The 19,034-nt window shown below is 36.1% G+C and overlaps 1 long non-coding RNA gene across 1 annotated transcript in view; it reads left to right on the top strand.

The window, feature by feature from the left end:
• The window catches only part of LOC147652679 (uncharacterized), a 29,801-nt gene extending 25,689 nt beyond the window's left edge, over positions 1-4,112 (top strand). Inside the window, exon 3 of the long non-coding RNA XR_015288046.1 lies at positions 3,912-4,112. This is a non-coding gene — a long non-coding RNA (uncharacterized LOC147652679). The remainder of the gene's footprint in view (positions 1-3,911) is intronic.
• Positions 4,113-19,034: the final 14,922 nt, after the last annotated feature.

The raw sequence follows: 19,034 nt of genomic DNA, 5'->3' as shown, positions 1-19,034 counted from the left end.
TTATTCATAATTTTCTGATTTTGACCCCTCCCTTTTAGTTCTAACCTGAAAGTCTAATTTTAAAATTAACTCTTGCCAGCCATATCATTTTTTAGTCATAAGGAGCCTATTCCTGAAAAGGTGGTTGGTTAAACCTCAATGTCAGTTAAAATAAACATATAATTAGAACAAAGGTGTAATTTTGAGGTTCTGATTGCTTTGGGATTATCTCATGGAGTCTTGATTTTACCCTCAGTGAGAAAAAAATCAAAGGAAAGAACTTTAGTATTTCACAGAGCAGGTAACACTTGGCCTGGATACTGTCAGGGTGGAGTGACAGCCCTTGCCCTGCAGCTGCCAGGATCTAATTACACCTAGGCTCATAAAAAGGAATTGTGCAGCTGTGTGGAATTAGGAAGACTCAAATTGTACCCCACATAGACCTGAAGGTTTGTGGGGGTATCAAGGAGTGATTATTGTAATTTTCTAATGGTATTGGACCAGGGATAAGGTAAGGACTGTGTGCCTGAGTGCAGTTATTTTAACTGGCTTCAGAAGTGACAAATCATAATGAGCCTAAACTGTCATTGTAGGAGTTGACCAGATCCAGGTTGGACTGGAGGCCAAAGGAGCTTGCAGTGCTCCCAGGTCATGTTCCTAAAGGGAAATATTTTGTACAGTGACATTGTAATGGAGAGTATATGGAGCATGCAGTGGGAAGGCAAGGATCAGAGTTAGAGTCCCTGCTTTACAGAGATCTCACTGAGCTTGTAGCAAGATTCCTTATTCTTCATTTTCTCACTGGCCTTCCCACACAGGTTGAAACAGAGAAATGATGAGGATTTTCATACTTTTGGTTTTAACTGGGTAGGTAGAGCACACTCTTCTTAAAACTGAAATCATGGATATAAGCTTCAGAGGTTAAGGACTTTTTTCTCATTTGTTGGATCAATAAATGTATGCAAACCAGCAGGAGGCAAAAGATCCCCTCCTTTTAGAAGGACTCATCATCACTGTGTATTGTTGCAGTATGGCTTTGGGATTGAAACCACTGTCACGTCTAATCAGCTTGAAATGAAGGTAGGGAGTTTGCATCAAGGTACTTACATATCCTAGTGCTAAACAGAAGAGATTGAATCCAGGCAGACATCTCTTGCCTAAGAAGAGGGAAAAAAGGATATGTTTTGCTTTTCCTTGAAGTAAAGTTATGCAAGTATATTTGTACTAGATCTTTTCTTTGTATCATTTCTTACACCTAGAAAAAAGATTTTGCTCTGTAGTCTAGGTGGATTTCCAAGTAGAAGCTATAGTTTTTCAGTTTAAACTTCATTAATTTTTAATTTTTTCATAATTTAAAAAAAACCTGTCTCCAAGCAGAACTGTTTCTTTCCATTTTCTTTCCTCCACAGTTGAGTGTTACAGTTTTCTTAATAAGAGAAAATTGCCATGTAAATTATTTTGATAGCCCCCATTATTACTTGATTAAATGTTTAATTTGTAAGGGGTTTGTGTATTTAGACACCTTACAATCTAGGAGCAAATGGCTTTTACAGAGTTTCTGGATTAATGACAAACATTTTGTTATCTGAAAGGTCTTTTACCCTCTTGCCAGGAAGCTCTTACCCTCTGCTTATCTTTATTTAAGGGTTAACATCAAAACCCAGTGAGTTTTATCCTTTCCAAAAATAGATTACTGCTCTTAGCTTTTTATTCCCAGGAAGAGTATGTGTTTCCAGGAAAAAAGCACAGGAGAACTCTAAGTTTGTTACTGCAAAAGCATTAAAAGTGCTACTGACTCTTGCCCAGTTTCTGTAGTCAGGTTATTTCATGAAATGGAGACTGTCTTGTTCTTTAAATACAGCCAGACACAAATAGAATTGCCAAACGAGCTATTGTAAAAATCAGTGCTTTGAACTTCCTTCTCTTATTGTTCACTAACAATGTAACAGTAGCTGAGACCAGATGCTCAAGGAGACAAGTGACAAAGAAGAGCTCATATGTTATTTCAGACTTGATTAGTTAACATTTAACTTCTCACTAAAATCCCTTGGGCTTTATCTGTTTACATCTCATTGAAGAAAAAGGAATTGACTGAGAGAATGAGGCTTTGGCAGGTGATTTGGTTTAAAATCATAACTACTGGCTTCATATTGCTTAGTTAAGATTAAGTTTATTTTCCTGAGGCCATTTACATTAAAGGTTTAATTCTGATGTTAATCTTTCTATACTTCTCTCTAATTTGTAGAAATGACCCTGTTTGTTATTCAAAGTCAGGCTGCTTCTTTATGATTACAGTTATCTCACTATCAAATCTCATCCAGGTAAAGATGTCAGTCTCAAATCACAAACAACTTTCCTCCAGTGTTTGAAATGCTTCATCTATTGAAAAGAATGTATGAGTAATACTGAAAATATGGTGAAAAGCTTTTCTAGCTAAAAGTTCCTGAATTGTTATACAGTTCATCACAGTTTTTTTACAAAAATTTACAAATTTACAAAAGGAGCCATTACTTACCCTGACATCTAAGTAACTTTCTAAGAAGTCAGTTTGCATATTTGGTTAGAATACTATATAATTTATCAATAATTTGAAATATGATGCTTTATAGAGCAAAAAGATTCTATCTAAAATTACACACTTCATGAAAAATCTCTTGAATTTACATAGCTATTTTACCTTAAGAACTCTCAGATTACTAAATTGTTTTTCAAAAAATTAGTTTCAATTTTCTTTATGATTTTCATTATTTTTCTTAGAATTAGGGGGCCAGGTCCAAATTTAGTCACCCTGAATACAGCAAGGATAATTCCCTGATTTGATGCCAGGAATTAACCTAACTAAAGGATGTTCATCAGTATCTAAATCAGACTTTGGTCTTCAAATTCAGAAATTTGCAAGTATTTAATAAGTAGCCTAATGTCTTTGTTGTTATCACTGTTTTTGATGATTGGTCAATGTGCTGAGTGATCAGTAATATGAAGCAGTAGCAGTGATATGAACACTTGTAGTAACATTTTTGTAAAAGATGCATTTCCTTTTTGAGTATGATGATTACAAAAGGGGACCTGCTGAAAAAGCAATTCTGTGCAGTAAATTACAGATTCTGCAAGCAGAAATTCCTTTATAAACACTATTAATAATCAGTAATAGGTGAGGAGACTATGTCATAATTCCTTTCTGCTATGAGTTATAATAGAAATAACTTCTTAAGATGAAATATCGGAGTTTCATCATGAGATCTTCAACATCAGTACCATTTGTGCACCTGCTTTTGTCAATTCAGCCTTTCCAACAATGGAAAGCTGTGCTGCTAATAGTATCTTGGAGGTAGTATCCAGGTGTTACATTGAATTTTATTTACCTGTATTTCACATGGTCTAGAATATTTTGTTCTATTCATATCCTCACAAAATAATATACATTAAAATATTATATTTATTTACTTATATAAATGGGAGTGGTTTATTTATATAAATAAGTGGGGGTTCTATACAGAGCAACCTTAGTTCAGGAGTAACATAGAACAGTCCTAAGGGAACCAGAATTAGAACAGAGGGTTTGACTGGATGACAAAAGGAATAAAGTTTTAACAACAAGCTGTAAAATCAGGAGTCTAGATAGCAGAAAAGTAAAAGAACAGAGGGTATGCATACCTGTGGGATAAAGAATAATGACCAAAATTGTGAGGAAAGCAGCTTGAGCAAAGGGACACCATACTTCCACAGGTTTCAAATTTTACTGTGTTACCAAAGCATGGAATTTTTAGTAAATGGCTGTAAATTTTCTTATATTCTCTCTAGACAGATATTTACATGGAATCATAGACTTTGATGTATATTTCTGATCGTTTTCTTATTCTATCTGCTTTTCAAAGAGGTAGAAATAAAAAAATAAATAAATTTCTTTTTTTCTCCTATTTTTTTATCTCTAGCCTCCCAGCAATTCATCCTAAAGTATTCAGCAAAATCTCTGTGACAAGCCATGAGCTCAATGATGTATCATTTCAGCCTCGAAGGATTGGGAAAGATTTTTTGTTTGGTTGGTTGGCTGGTTGGCTTGGTTTGTTTGGGTTTGGAGTTTTTTTGTTGGCTGGTATACTATTTTTTTAAATAAAAACACTTTCTATATCACAGACTTTTCCTCTCTTAATTATTTTAAACTGACAATCATCAGGGGATGGCAGAGTAACTTCAAATCCTAACTGTGCAGAAGATTGGAAAAAAAAATACTCTTGCCTATATATATTTAAATTTTAAATCCTTGGGTCCATTCAGTTGTTTTATTATCATAAATTAAAAGGCTTGTGTTCAGTAAAGGTCATCTGGCTTACATCTCTACATCAGGGAAAGTCTGTTTGAAATGTAATGTCAGGTTTCTGGGGCCACTTGAGTTGCCCTAGGACAAAAAGTTTCTGCAATCCAAACAATCTCTAAAAAGATAGTGTTATACACATACTAAATAATGGATTATTTCAGATGTGACATCAGTATGAAACAACGTTATTTGGAGTGCTCTGAGGTGTGCCAACATTCCCTTTGTTTACTGTTAGTTTTCATAATGTAACATAACTCTTCACAGGATGAACATTTCTAAAATCATAGTTTTAAAGCATCTTGTCAGGTAGCATGTGAACAGACATGAACTCTCTTTTCTGAGTGCATTTCCCATACATTTGGATAAATATCCTTCTTCCTTCTAACTCAGTTCATCAGCTGCATTTAAGTCATCTCCCCACTATAAACAGTTATTTAATTATTGTTGTCATTCTCTGCCACCCCCTAATTTCATATTTAAATTCCTAGCTCTAAATGCAGTAGTTTCAGTAATATCAGCAGGGCCAAAGCTTAAAGATTAAAACAAAAGATTAAAACAAAACAAAGGGCCCTTCAAGGTTCAATGAGTTTTCTCCCAGATGCTGCAGTTTTTCTCCTGCACTGTTAAAATCTTCTCAGCTCATTGAGTATAGCTGGCAGTGCCTTGTTGAAGGCAAGACACAGTTATACAGAAATGGAATACTCTGCTACATGGGATTGCATGGCTCATTCTGTACCCATGTGTGTTCTTTCAGCAGCAAAATGTGGAGGAATGGACTGCACAATGTACTGCCTAAGATGACAGAATGTTTAAAACAGAGGTTGTTTTTAAAAGAAAGGAGAGGAAAAAATGAAGATCAAGTTTCAGCCTGTGGGAGTCAGGAACCCAAAGTACCACTCTTAAATAAAAGAGAGAAGCTGAAGCAATTGTTGTTTCATTGATTGGAAACACAGCTAAGCCATACTGCTGGTATTGATTTCTTTAGGAAATGCCACTCAAATCTGTCTATAAAAGCTATGATATCTTCTTTTCCACTGACTATGGAACAGCTGGAGAGGTCTGCAAAGTTGCATAGCTTTCTCTAGATCACAAAATTAATGACCTCAATGTGTGTGTATTCATGTGTGCCTCAATGAGATAACCACAAGAATCTTTATTGTAAAGGAGGCTAAGGACCATTTAAAATTCCTTAAGTCTTGAAGAGTATTAAAGGAATCAAAAAAAACAACCTTTCCCACTTGGCTCATAAATCTTCACTTTTGAAATATTTCTAGCTAATAGGTTTCTTTAAAAGGGCCAGAGATCTTTTGTTCATTTGGTGATTCTGATGAGTTGAAAAATGTAGAGTTTTATCACGTAGCTCATGTCCCAGTAAGATGCTTTTTCCCAAAGTAAAATAAAATAAAATAAAGTGTTTAAAGCCCCAGCTGTCTGCTAGAAAGTACGACCATTGACCTGAAAACAAGCAATGGTACAAATAAATAGATTTAACAAATGTTAAAAACACAGATTATGACCTTATTGGTGAGAAGTTTATCTTCAAACCAATAACACACTGAGTTTATACATCTGAACAGAAACAAGCACTGGCAGTTGGGAACCCATGAGCACAGGGGAGACAAGAAGGCTTTCAAACTCCTCCAGAGCTGTGATGCCTGTGTGTACTGAGAAGCTTGCTGAGGAGAATACATCCTCCTGAACATATATGCATAATCTCACTTTGATGGTATCAAGTATGATTGTTTTGGGTTGCTTAAAATGAGTGTCTGCCAACTTTCTGTTTACAAATATCTCAAATCTAAGAAGGGTTTAAAGATGTGTGGGCCATGAGTTTGTTTTGTAGTCTGAAATCAGAGCCAGAGCCCAAATGCCATGATTTAGGAAGCTTTTTTATCTAGCTACAATTAATCACAGACAGATGCTTATGTCCTGCTGAAATCTATATTTATACCACCCTTAAAGAGGATCTGTAAGAAAGCTGCCTCCCACGTACCTTCCATCTGCAGAACCATAATGTGGATACTGAAAGCTGTCTCCCATGAGACCTGTTGACATTGCTTGCAGCCACGGCGCATTAAAAAGTCAGTAATAACTTTGGCTATTTCTGTTTGGCTTGACATGATGGCAGAGTATGCTCCTGTTTTGAAACTCATCAATTATTTGACGGGAAGGAGACATTAATCCATATAATATGTAGATGCCAGCTAAAATTTCACAAGCAGAATGAGTCTGGGTACTGGGAGATCATAAGATCAGAAACAGAGATTTTCCAGCAGACTACTATGTCCTGAGAATTCAAAGGCTGAACAAAACCTATGTAGCAGATGGAGAAAGATTGTGTCTTGCTTCTCATTACCTTGTATAGGAAGAGAGGAATTGCTACTAGACATCTACTGGAGCCATCATTGCTTTTTATTTTTTGGAAGAATAGCCATACAATAGCAGCCAAAATTAAAAAAAAAATCTTCTTTATCAAACTGCCTAGACTGGGAAAAGATGATTCACAGGCCAATGTGCTTGCTAAATCTCAGTGTTTGGCTATGCAATGAGTAAGAAATTCTAAAAAAGAGGGAAGCCATATGAGGAGCTACTGAGGCCACTTGATCTGTTCAGTCTAAAGAAGGGGAGACTTCTGAGATGAGGGGGCATCTCATCACAGAATAAGCTGAGTTGGAAAGGGACCCACAAGGATCTCTGAGTCCAACTCCTCATCCTGCACTGAAGAGCCTCAAAAGTCACACCATGTGCCTGGGAGCATATTCCAAATGCTACTTGAACTCTGTCAGGCTTGGTGCTGTGACCACTTCCCTGGGGAGCCTGTTCCAGTGCCCAACCACCCTCTGGGTGAAGAACCTTTTTCTAATAGACAACCTAAACCTGACAAAACTGCTGATGCAACTCTGGGTTGTTCCCTTGGGTCTTGTGACTCTTCACCAGAGAGAAGAGATCAGTGCCTCCCCCTCTGCATCCCCTCATGAAGAAGCTGTGGGAATCCAGAGAGGTCCCAGTTGGCTGGAAGCTGGTGGGCACTGTCTTGATTTTTAAGAAGGTCAGGAAGGAGGACCCTGGAAACTGCAGGCCTGTTAGTCTCATTAAGCACCTGGTAAAGTTATCCCTTACAACTGAGGATATTCTATCATTCTATCAAATAATATTTTACATTTAAAATTAAGATAAATTCTGAAAGGTGTTATAAAGAAAGACCAGGGATGAACTGATGAATACATACATTTGATCCACAGCTTAATGGAAAGCATGGGGTTTAGTCATATATTTTCTGTATAATTGCCTGTATAATATCATATGTTAATATATTTCAGTTGAGCTATTTCTCATCTGATCTGTTTGAAGTACATGTCAGCATATACTCCCATCTTCAGTGCTAGTTAGGACTAACATAATTATCTTTTCCTTCTTTTCAAAACAGGTTTTTCTTATAAGTAATTTTGTTTGTTAGCTTGGAGGAAGTCCTAGGCTTCTCAAACCTGTAAAGCCAACATTTTCATGATTAGGCAGGAAGTCGGCTTCGTGATATTTAATGATTAATTTTCAACCTAGCAAATTCAATTTCCTGTTCTCAGCAAGTCTGCATTTATTGAATGCTCATAGATGAAACATTGTAAACAAAGTAGGATAGCATCAGGATTTTGTTTTCAACAACCTGTGGTGCTGAAACTTTGCCTTTTGAAGTTACAGCCTCAAGCAAACATTTTCACAACTCCGCCTAAATTCCTTCCACTGAATTCTCACCTGAATCTACCAGGTTTTATAGTAAGGCCAACCTGAATATTATTTTTATTTATATTTTAGAATAGTGCTTAGGATCACTAGTAATGGATAAAACCTCTCTGCATTTGTGTGCAGACAAAGAGAAGAAAAGTCTGTTGATTCCTTAAGTTATAGCTTTCCTATTTTTCAGTTTCTGTATTGCATTAGTATATAACACTGAACTTCATATAAAGTGTTAGCAAGTTCTCCTCACAGTTCAGTTAGACAAAACAATCCTTTTCCAGCCTGAAACCAAGGACACCTTTGCAGCTTCAGGCTGAAAAAGTACAAACAACAGCAAATTGAGGAGAGCAATCTGGGAGGATGGGACTTCATAGCCTGAAGCTGTAATTGGACAATTAACCCCAGTATGTAAGTGGAGCAAAACTTTTGAAAGTGTGAAAACATGTGACCCATTGTCCACTTTGGGTATAGCCTTGGCCAGGGTCTTGTATTGCCCAAGGTGTATCCTTTGAATGCCTTTCTAATAAACACCTCCTTTATCCCTTTAACATCGTCTAGCCTCTGTTCTAGGTAGCCTCTCATGGCATCACTATCTCCTAGTAAGCTTATGCCTCCACATATGTGTCCTTGAACACTGCCTGAATTTCTGGTTCTCCCTAGTCAAAAAAAACCAACAAACTCTTCAGTGTAGAAAGGAACAGTTAAGTAGGGAATAGTTTTCTATTTAATACCAATATTTTCCTTTTGATTAAAATAACTAGGGGGTAAGAAAGTAAGAACTGATGGTGTGAAAAAAGCAAAATGAGGTGTGATGTGTATAGTTAGTCTCTGACTGTTGCAAGAATTAGTGAAGGATAAAAATTTCAAAATGATCTAGACATACTTTCAGAAAAAAGACCCCTTATCTAGAGTTCTTAAATACAATAGTGGTTAACTGTGAGGGCTGTGAAATTACACCTATCTTGTGGAATTCCAACTCACTAGTATGGGGAGAACTGAAGAAAATTCTGCCACAGCCTGTATATCCTTCTCCCGTTATCTATTATTGTCCATTCTCCTATTGTAAAAAGGAGAGTTGGATAGATGGTCCCTTTCAGTCTGACCTGGAAAAGTCATCCTTTCACCTTATTTTTCTTTCACAATATGCTATATCATCACACATGTAGAGTGAAATACCATATTTGCTAGCATCACGCACAGATATACGAGTAGATGTGCCATAGTTTATTGTTCAGCTAGATACATTGACACACCAAGAGAGTTCCAGTCTCCAACTGTCTAGAAGATCATGGGAAAAAGAAATATCCACTCTGCAGTGCAATTCCTACATCCATATTGTCACTATATCCAGACAGAGCAGCATCTCACTTCAACTAAAGTATTAAAGGTTTTCTTTTTCCTCAATATTAAATTCGGTCATATTACTATGAAAACCAGACTAGCCTTCAAGAGACACAATATCTCTCAGATATCATGTTATGATAACCTATGGTCATCATAGGTTTCTCATGCAGATCTAGAGGAGACAGAACTTGGAAGGAAGCTGTGCCTACACTGGCAATGTTTTTTTAGTGTATATAGCCAGTTGTACCTGATTGATTTTTGTGTGGGTTAGTGATGTACTGCTTTAGCTGCCTGCAGGTGTATGTTCTAAGCACCTCTGACATTTATGAAGTTTTCTTAGCATAAAGATAATTACAATTGTTTGTTTTCTTTTACAGACTCATTTTAACTGGTTGTAGTTCACAGTATATTCCACAACAGAAATAAAATATGAGTTTCATTCAGATAGATATTAAGGAGTCATTTTCTAAAGTAAATATTTTCAGGTTAATCTCCACAAAGATTGCATGTAACTTTGTTTGTAAAGCCCTTATCATTTAGCTGTTTTGCATAGTCAATCCAATAAAAAAAATACAATACCTGTCTATAAATGTATTATATCACAGCAATTTTTCAGAATAATGAACTGTTCTAGGTATTTGATTTATGAAATTGTAATAGTTTGCTCTGGTACTGAGACTGTATGTACTCAATCAAGCCATGTGTTTCAAATAAACTTATTACAGTAACTAGAACATTTGTCATGGCACCTATATAGCCGTGAATATTTGCATTTGTCATGTCTTTTCCCACAGCTTGACCAAAATAATCTAAATCAGGGAGCTTTGTTCCTTTCTGCAGTTTAAATTGCTTGATGATGGAGGTAGAAAACGATCAGGTAGTATGGATTCTTATTTCCTGTCAAAATTGTGTATTTACACTTACAATTAATATACATTATCTAAGTAAATAAAAATTAAATTGCCATAGGACTTAGTGGCAACCCTTTTAAATTTATGCACAGCAGTGTTAGTGAGTTTCTTGTGAGTTGTTGGTTTGCAGAAATGGGAGGGTTTTCCAAATATGACTGCATTTGTTCCGCCTATTTGCAGTAATATTGCCTCATAGCATAACAAAGATAATTAATCACTTGGGAAAAGTAAAGCCAAAAGGAAAAGTGTCTCTGTGTTTGCTCTGTGTTACCCTCTGAGGACGAGTTCAGTTGCGTGTACATCAATATATCCATCGACATACCACAGAATGGCCATAAATACTCAGCCAAGAATAATACTATTCTAAGCAGGAAGGAAACGTAAAATTCCAAAAGAAAGACTTTTTTTCCCCAGACCTGTGTTCATTTTTGGCACTGACTAAATTTATTTATGGCCCTTCAGACCATGTTACTCTTGCATTAGTATCTTAAAAGCCTTGCCATTTGTGTTATCATAGCATTTGATGTGGCTAATATGATATAAAAAAATCCTGTAATGATTTACAGATCTGGAAGATTCTGTCCAGCCAAAATATGAAGAAAAAATAACCAGACAAAGAGATTAATATGAACACTCCCTTTGTGTTGTCTTGTTTCAAAAGCTATTTTAATTTTTCCCATACTTGAAGAAAGTTTGTCTAAAATTATTGTTATGGCCTAAACAAGGAGAAATCTCTAATGAGAGTATGTAATTTTTGGCAGAATCTTCTACTTTCATGTTATAAAAACAAGTTCAGGGGTTGAGATTTTGGGTTTGGGTGTTTTGCAAGTTTGGGGTTTTTTAACTACTTTGGAGTTCTGAGAAGGAGCTAAGTGATTTAAGAGCAAAGGATAGGCATTTGAACTCTAAAAATACCCATAAAAAAACAGTTTAGATCTTGTTTTGTCTCATGTTCCTGCTCTATTAGTACATTGGAATGAAAGAAGGCACTGTATAGGGATGCAAGGAAAAATGTGAACTGTTGATTCTCTAAATAACCAAGACAAAATATTGTTTGACTCTGACTGGGAAATAAATATTAGCTTATCTTTGAATTTTGAAGCTAAAACTACCAGTCCAGCCTAGACCTCCTACCCTTCTGATGATATTCCAGCGATAAAACTCATTCAGAACTAGTTTGGTGGCACAAAAAATTTTACTCTGATTTAAACCTTGGCAGAATTAGCTCTGGCACCATCAGACAATCTTTCCCCTGGTCACAGTGGAGGAAAAATGGCATGTATGGTGTATAAACTCCCAAGTGCCTAAGTGTAGGTTAAAAGCATGTGTCAGCTATTGACATCTCATCACTTGAAAAGTTGTGCCTCTGACAGTACAAGCCTATACTATAGCCTATATATAGGCATATTAGCTAATATATATATAATATAATAGCTGATATTAGCTGTATATGAACTAAATTTCATTAAAGCCACTAACATGCTTGAATAGGTATGGTTATGAATCATAAAATTCAGCATGTTTGGATTTTAACCAAAACTAGCCTTATCATGAATATTAGCCAGATATTGTACCTTTTCTGAAGAATAACTTGCATCTGGAGATGGAAGTTCGTATATATGTCTATAAATGTAAGTATGCATGCACACACATTTAAGAAAAATAAATATTCAGCATGGCAAAGGGAGATGGAACTATGTTATGCATTACCAAATGTGCAACAAAATGCACAGGAAAGACTTAAAGCTTTGGTTAAAATTAAAGCTGCTGAATAACTAGACTCCATTGTACTTATGTCTCACAAACTGTGTACTTAGCATTTCCTGTTTGCTGTATTATCTCAGTGAATGAAGCTGACAGTATGATTTTGGTGTGAAGTATAGCTACTGGCTTTGGAGTCTAGGTTGCCTGTATTAAAAAGCAGACTTTTGCAGAATATTTTATGAAAGGTACAGGAATATTCAGAAAGGGGTCAGAAAACACTAGGGTTATTATGGTTATCCCTCCAGCACATATATTATTCTTCAATGTGAAGTCTATGCACTTAGCATTCATAATTCACTCCAGAACTTACAGAATCATGTCATACGGAAAGTTCCAGAGACATTCCAGAGACATCTGGTCCAACCGCGTACTAAACCAGTGTCACTTAACAGAGGTTGCTCCTGGTCTTGTCCAACTGAGTTCTGAATCTTCTCTAAAGATTTGACTTCTTCCAAAAGTTGAAGAGAGAGGGAAATCCTTATATCTGTTACTTTTTGTGTGATAGCTGTTTACTTCTAAAAGACTTTGGCTTTGCCTTCTCTACAGTATCCATTGTATGGTTGTAGACAGCAGTAAGACCTACCCTAGCCTTAAGTTTATAGAAAGACAATTGCCTTGGCTTCTCTTCTGTGTCATGAGCTTCAGGCCCCTGACCATCCTTACAGTCTTACACACATGCTGCAGTGATGTTTACTACCTGCTTTTCAATACTTGGTTTATTTTGTAGAGTTTGGGAATATTATCTGGCTGGATAGGTTCTCTGGCAACATCATTTCAAACATGAAGATGAGACAGAGGCATAACCTAATCTCTCCCTTCCTCTTTCTGCAGAACTTGGATAAAGGTCATAAAATTACTGTGATTTGGCAGGATGGTATTTTGGGTTCCATGATGAAGAACATCTGCACCAAAACCTAGAAGTACTTGGCTCAATTAAATTTTTGATGTAGGCTGTTTATTTTGTCAAGACAATTTCTGAAGTTTAACTTTTCTTCTCTTAACATGGTATTTGCATAATACTAATGCCCAAAGTACACATTTAATTTAAGAATGTGGGGTTTTTTCATCAACATTGTGACCATTAATGGTGTTTTCTGTGACTGGCATTGAAAACTTGAAGGTCTATTAATTCAGAACTTTAGGATTTACACAAAGCACACTGAACTAGAATTTGAACCAGGATTGAAAAACTAATCTGTGCTTGTTGAAGTGGCCTAAGTATTTTAGGGAGAAAAAGGAAAACAAAACAAAAATCGCCCCATGGTTGTTATTAGGAGTTCATAAGACTTATGTACATTTTTGCATTTGCTAAAATGATGTCTTCAGAGGATACTCTTGGTCTTGATGTGTGAGCAGCTTAAATACTTCCTAAATTTAAGATTTCTATGATCAGGTATCTCAATTAGGCTCCAACCTGGATCCCACAATAGCATGGGTAGATCTGATAGCCTGGGGCAATAAAAACCAGTCCCATAAGTGGTTAGCTTTGGAACCTTTCCAGTCATTTTTAAGACACTTCTCAGTTTTAAAGAAGCAAGAACCATAGTTTGTGTTTTTGTTTCCAAACCCATTTTGACTTTGGTGAGAAAAAAAAAAGTCCAAAACAAGACAGTTCAGCAATGCAAATCATGTACTAGTGGCATGCAAAAGAGGAGGGAATAGACTCTCAATGAGACTCAGATGGATGCAAATCATGCCCAGGACTCTGCAGGATAATGTCTATAGCACTACTTTCATGGGGTTTTCTTCTTTGTTTTTTTTTTTTTGTTTGTTTGTTTGTTTTTGGTTTTTTTGGTTTTTTTTTAATATAATTCAATACTTCTTGGAAGTCTCTTGGGACATTGACAAATATGGCAAGAGTGGAGTTCTACACATATGGTATCATTCAATACGGACATTTAATTTACTTATTGAGTTCACAACCAGGAATATTTCCTGGGACAACAAATCACAAACTAGGATGACTGATCTAAGAGTTTATAATCTGGAAAGAGCCAGAAGGGGTACAACTGTTTAGTCACCACTTTCATCTTCCTAAAAGAACTATATTGTTGCCACCTTCTGGCCACTCCACAAGATATTCTTGACTGATATGAGGAGATTAATCCTGTCTGGAGACAGGATTATTATGTTGTGACATAAAACCTTCAGCCAGGTGTTAAATCAAGGATATTGGAAGCATATCACAGGATATTCCCCAAAATTTGGAAAAAGGAAAGATATTTTAAAAAGGTTTTAATTGCAGAAAGCCTTCAGAGCAGATGAATAATTCACACATCTCAGGCTACTTGAAAGGCAGAACTTTTATTGATAAATGCATATGAAATAATGAAATTTTTGTAAATTAATGAAATATAAAACTGCATTAAAAGGGTTGATGTGGAAAAATTCCCTCTGTGTGTCTGGTCTGCCAAGGGATATGTATATTTATCTGCAAATGTTTGTGTATGGGCTACTCCCATTCTTCTCCCACGTGTATAAAACTTAAGTTTTACCATTTGGGCACTTTTCCCAGAGAAATAGGACCCGTTGCAGACTAAGCATCCAGGAAATCAGGAAAAGTTGACATCAACTGAATTCCTCCTCCTCATGTAACTGCCAATGGAGCTAGTTAAGTAATACCTGAAGTTGAGCTTAAGATTCCAAAATACAAGTGACATTCAAATGAAGTGAGTTGAAGAATCTGTTGGAAAATAATCCAGATGTATATTATTTTATACAACCATTAAAAACCTCCAGTGAATTGGAGAGCTCCTAACATACTATGGAATGAAGCAGAAATTCCTTTATACAACTAACAGTATAATCACACAGGTGAATCTAAAATTGTCCATGTCTTTAAAGAATTACCTCAATAGCATTTTCTTGTAATACACACACACACATATATATATATATAGGCACCATTCTGTCAAGTGGGAATTTGATCTGGGTCCAAGTTTACCATCACATGAAGCAACTATCAAAGCTCTTTTTAGAAATAGGTCATACTTTATTTTCTTTCACTGTAATGTCAGCCCTGGTAATTTGATTTAAATTTCCTTATTTCCAGCTATGTGCTGAATACAATCACTGAAGATGGGAAAACAGGTAAAGAACACCCTCCAACTGGTGAAGAAAAAGTACTGTGCCATAGATACAAAACCAATTCTTCAAATTCCTATATTATTCAAGTACATGGTTCAGGATACTTACAATAACATAAAAGCAGGATTGTCCAGGGGATGACTCTGATGTAGTAGAATGTGCACCACAGTGAAACTCTCTAGAAAAATCTACTTAACTTCCTAGCAGGATGCACAAAAGTATGTATACTTTTGAGATCCCAAATCATCTCACTTGTCATATCTCTAATTTTTTCCTAACTCATAGAATATGTGATATAATACAGTTTCATATTTCCTCCATATATTTTTAAACTAGGTATGACTATTCATTCCCACTTGGCTTATTTTCTCTTCCATGTATCTTAGACTCTTCCTGTCAAGTTCCAGAAGTATGTCTGTCTTTCTATCAGAAGATTAATTCTATGAGCTATATAAATAGTAGCAACCTTGGTCCAAGGTCTTCCCACCATAAATTGCATAACATCTTGACATTAGATACTTAGACATTGGACATCTGGTTGCCTGAGGTTCCATTCAGTGGGGAGAGGCACATTCAGAGCATGATTCAGATTTCATACCCATTAAAGAAACATCTGAAACAGCTCATTTCTCTCCATTAACAACACAGACAGCCTACAGCAATCATGCTCTTAATTCAGTCATATACGTTAAAGCAGTTAAGTAGAATGAATCTAGGCCAAGCTGTCTGTGTGCACATAACACTGGAGTCACAGTCATTTGTACATGGTACCCTGCATATTTCATTAAAGCTCTATTCATCAGGGAACATTTGCAATTTCACCCTTAAAATCAGTATTTCATGTAAAAAACTGAGAGAATATCATTCTCTTATGAACATGGAACTTTTAAGCACACAAATTCATAGCAAATAACTCTAACATAAAAGAAGAACAAGCATATCGCTGTATGATTACACTTGGAAGTACAACAAAAGAAAATAAATGTACCTATACTGTGATGTGCTCAAAGAACATCCAAACTTATATGGAATTTTTTTAATCTTATTAGAGAGAAAATATAGGCTTTTTTTTTTTTTTTTTTTTTTTTGCTGATCAAACAGGATCAAGGACCAAACCCCAATATTTATATATTGTGTACTTGACAGCTTCATAGTCTATGGACTAAAATATTTCTGTTGGCTTACCACATACATGAGGTGTGGAGAGATGGTGCAAGGTCAAAGTAGCACAAAATACAGGTTATATCCTTCTCTCTTTATCACAATAAGTCATAATATAAGTTGGGTATTAGTAATACTTATTTTGAGTTTGTATTCATTGAACCAGATGCCAATGAGACATGCAAATCTATCATCAATAAGTTTATAAGGCTGTATAAATGCATGCAAAGAGAATACCTGCTGCTGTTGTCTGATGTCTCTCCCAATACGCCAATGAATTAATCAGCTTGTTCTGCATCTAGCAACAGCCTTATTGCAATTATCCTAAGTGTCATGTTAGGGTAAAGGAAAAATCTTGCAGGATCTATGGTAAATCAAGTCTTTGATTGTCAGGAAAGTGTGGAATTTTAACAAAAAATATCTTGATATTCTATCAATATTTCCTCTTGTATGTATTTCCTCTTAAATGCTAACATTTAGATAACTATTCCACTGGGGCTAACCTGATTGTGTATGTGGTCTTGTTTAGGTCTTCATTCAGTCACATACAATTTGGAAGATTTGCTTCTGGATACTGCTTTGTATTGAGTGTGTAAAGGGTATCCATACTTTCAGGACATGACTTGTGCCATACCAGCAAGCAGCAATTAAAACAGATATTTTTAAATTCAGATGATGCAAACACATATATTATAACATCACACAGTCATCATAATCTCTTATAATTATCCCAGGAGAAAGTTAATTACAGACTCTCTTCTTGGTCAGTCTGGCCTGATTTATTAACCCCTTAAATTTATGGTAAACTAGATAGTGTGGATGTTTTCAATTTTGATAAGAATGAGGAAAAATGAAAGATCCAAGTCATAAAAGACACTCTGTAAAGACATTTAATTTGTCTCCCTACAGAGTAATGCTCCTTTCTCATGTCTCCCTCCACTGCAAACACAAACACATCACATCTCACTTTCATTCCCAAGTCCCTGAAATCCAGGTTTCAGCTGTCTTGAGTGTAACAATATTGTTCCATTCTCTTCCATTTAATACTTGTGCCTCAAAACCTTACACCCTGAGATCCTTATGTTCTGTCTGTAGCTGCTGATAGACACTGTGCCCTCATTGTCTCCTCCACAGGCAGTGATCCCTAAACCTTCTACAGTCCATATGCATTTACATTGCTGTTCAAACACCTTCAAAAGTGGACTGTGAACTGCAGGCAAACTTTGGCCCCCTTCGCCTCCTGTCCACCCATTCCTTTTCTGTGGCTCATAATAAATGTTACATTCTTCTTGAGGTCTCCCTGGAGGGGAATGGGGAGAAAAAGGATGGTTGGAGTTCTTATTCTGCTTTCCACACTTTCTGCCACTCAGAGAGAGACTCCCAACCTTCTCCTACTCTCTCATCCTATTTTTTAGAACCGGTACAGACCCACTTTTGAACTACTATAATGTCTCTGCAGTCGTAGGACAGATATTTCACATGCCTTTATGTCTGTTTTCCTTCTCTGTGCTTCATGCTCTTAGAACTTTAGACAGATTATATTCTTTAGAAAGACTTAGGTTATGCTGTTTTTAGAACCAGAAGGTTCTGGTCCCATACAGCAAGTTGAGTGAAATGTTAAAAATAATTGAGAGCACTGTCACAGTATTTTTAGATGGTCTAATCACAGATGACCAAGAAAAAGGTTTGTTGCTGTTGTCTCACTTTATTCCAAGGATTTATATAAACACCAAAAAAGTTGCTTTGCTGTAACCTGGATAATTAGGGTAAGAGATTTTTCAGAAGCCTTCAGTTAATCCACTTTCCTCCTTCTCTATGGATGGCTCACATCCTTTTGTTCACTACCAGAAAACTGTGAAGGTCATCTTCTCACTTTGTGGATGATGAGAAAAGGAAGTGTTTCTTTTGTACTTATAAATATAGTTGCAGATCTGAGCAGATAGTAGCAGCAATTGTAGGTTGGAAATTTCTAGGGAGGCATATCAAGAGGACAAAGTCAGTTAGTGCTATCAGCAGCAGGCCCAAAAAGCAGCAGGAGGTTTCTTGTGCACCAGAGCTTACACTGACAACCAGGTATCTAATGAAGCAGCTGATAATATAATAGTTATTTTTTGTCCTCCCATGAATATTCTACTTTCTAATTCTATTCAGGTGTCAAGCTAAGATGACAGAGTTTCCAGTGGCTGAATTGATGTAGGGTGAGAAAAGACATCAAAAGAAAACAAAAATGTATTCTACTACAGAAAAAAATTCTGATTTTGCTCACACTTACTGAATTTAATATATATACAGGGTTTCTTAGAGGAATATTAAAGGCAGTACAGGATCTGTATATGAAGGTATCATATTAGTTCTCCCAGGTGTAAACAGCAAAGAGGTGATTCCTAACACAAATTTACTTATAACACTTCAGGGAAATTGTGAAGAAAAAAGGCATTATGATTCCTTGATTCTGCATTCACATGTAGCTCCAGCAAATTTTTGATCAGCAAGGATGAGATGTCTGGAAAGAGGAATGCAGCATCTGACTGCCTTAAGAAAGTGTCTCCTTACAAAGGCAGAAGTTTTGCAATCAGATAAATACAAAGTTTCATATAATTGGAGGAAATTATATCTAATTTGGCTTCAGGGAAGTAGGTACATAGAAATTTTGTTACCTTAAAAATCTGTTTACTGGACTTTTCACTTCCAATGTTAAAAGGAAAGAAGAAACTTCATTAAAAAATACTATTTGTGTTGAT

The sequence above is a fragment of the Cyanistes caeruleus genome, chromosome 6, assembly GCF_971803275.1.
Source record: "Cyanistes caeruleus chromosome 6, bCyaCae1.hap1.1, whole genome shotgun sequence".
In the NCBI taxonomy this organism is placed as follows: Eukaryota; Metazoa; Chordata; class Aves; order Passeriformes; family Paridae; genus Cyanistes; species Cyanistes caeruleus.
This window is presented reverse-complemented; position numbering and strand designations above follow the sequence as displayed.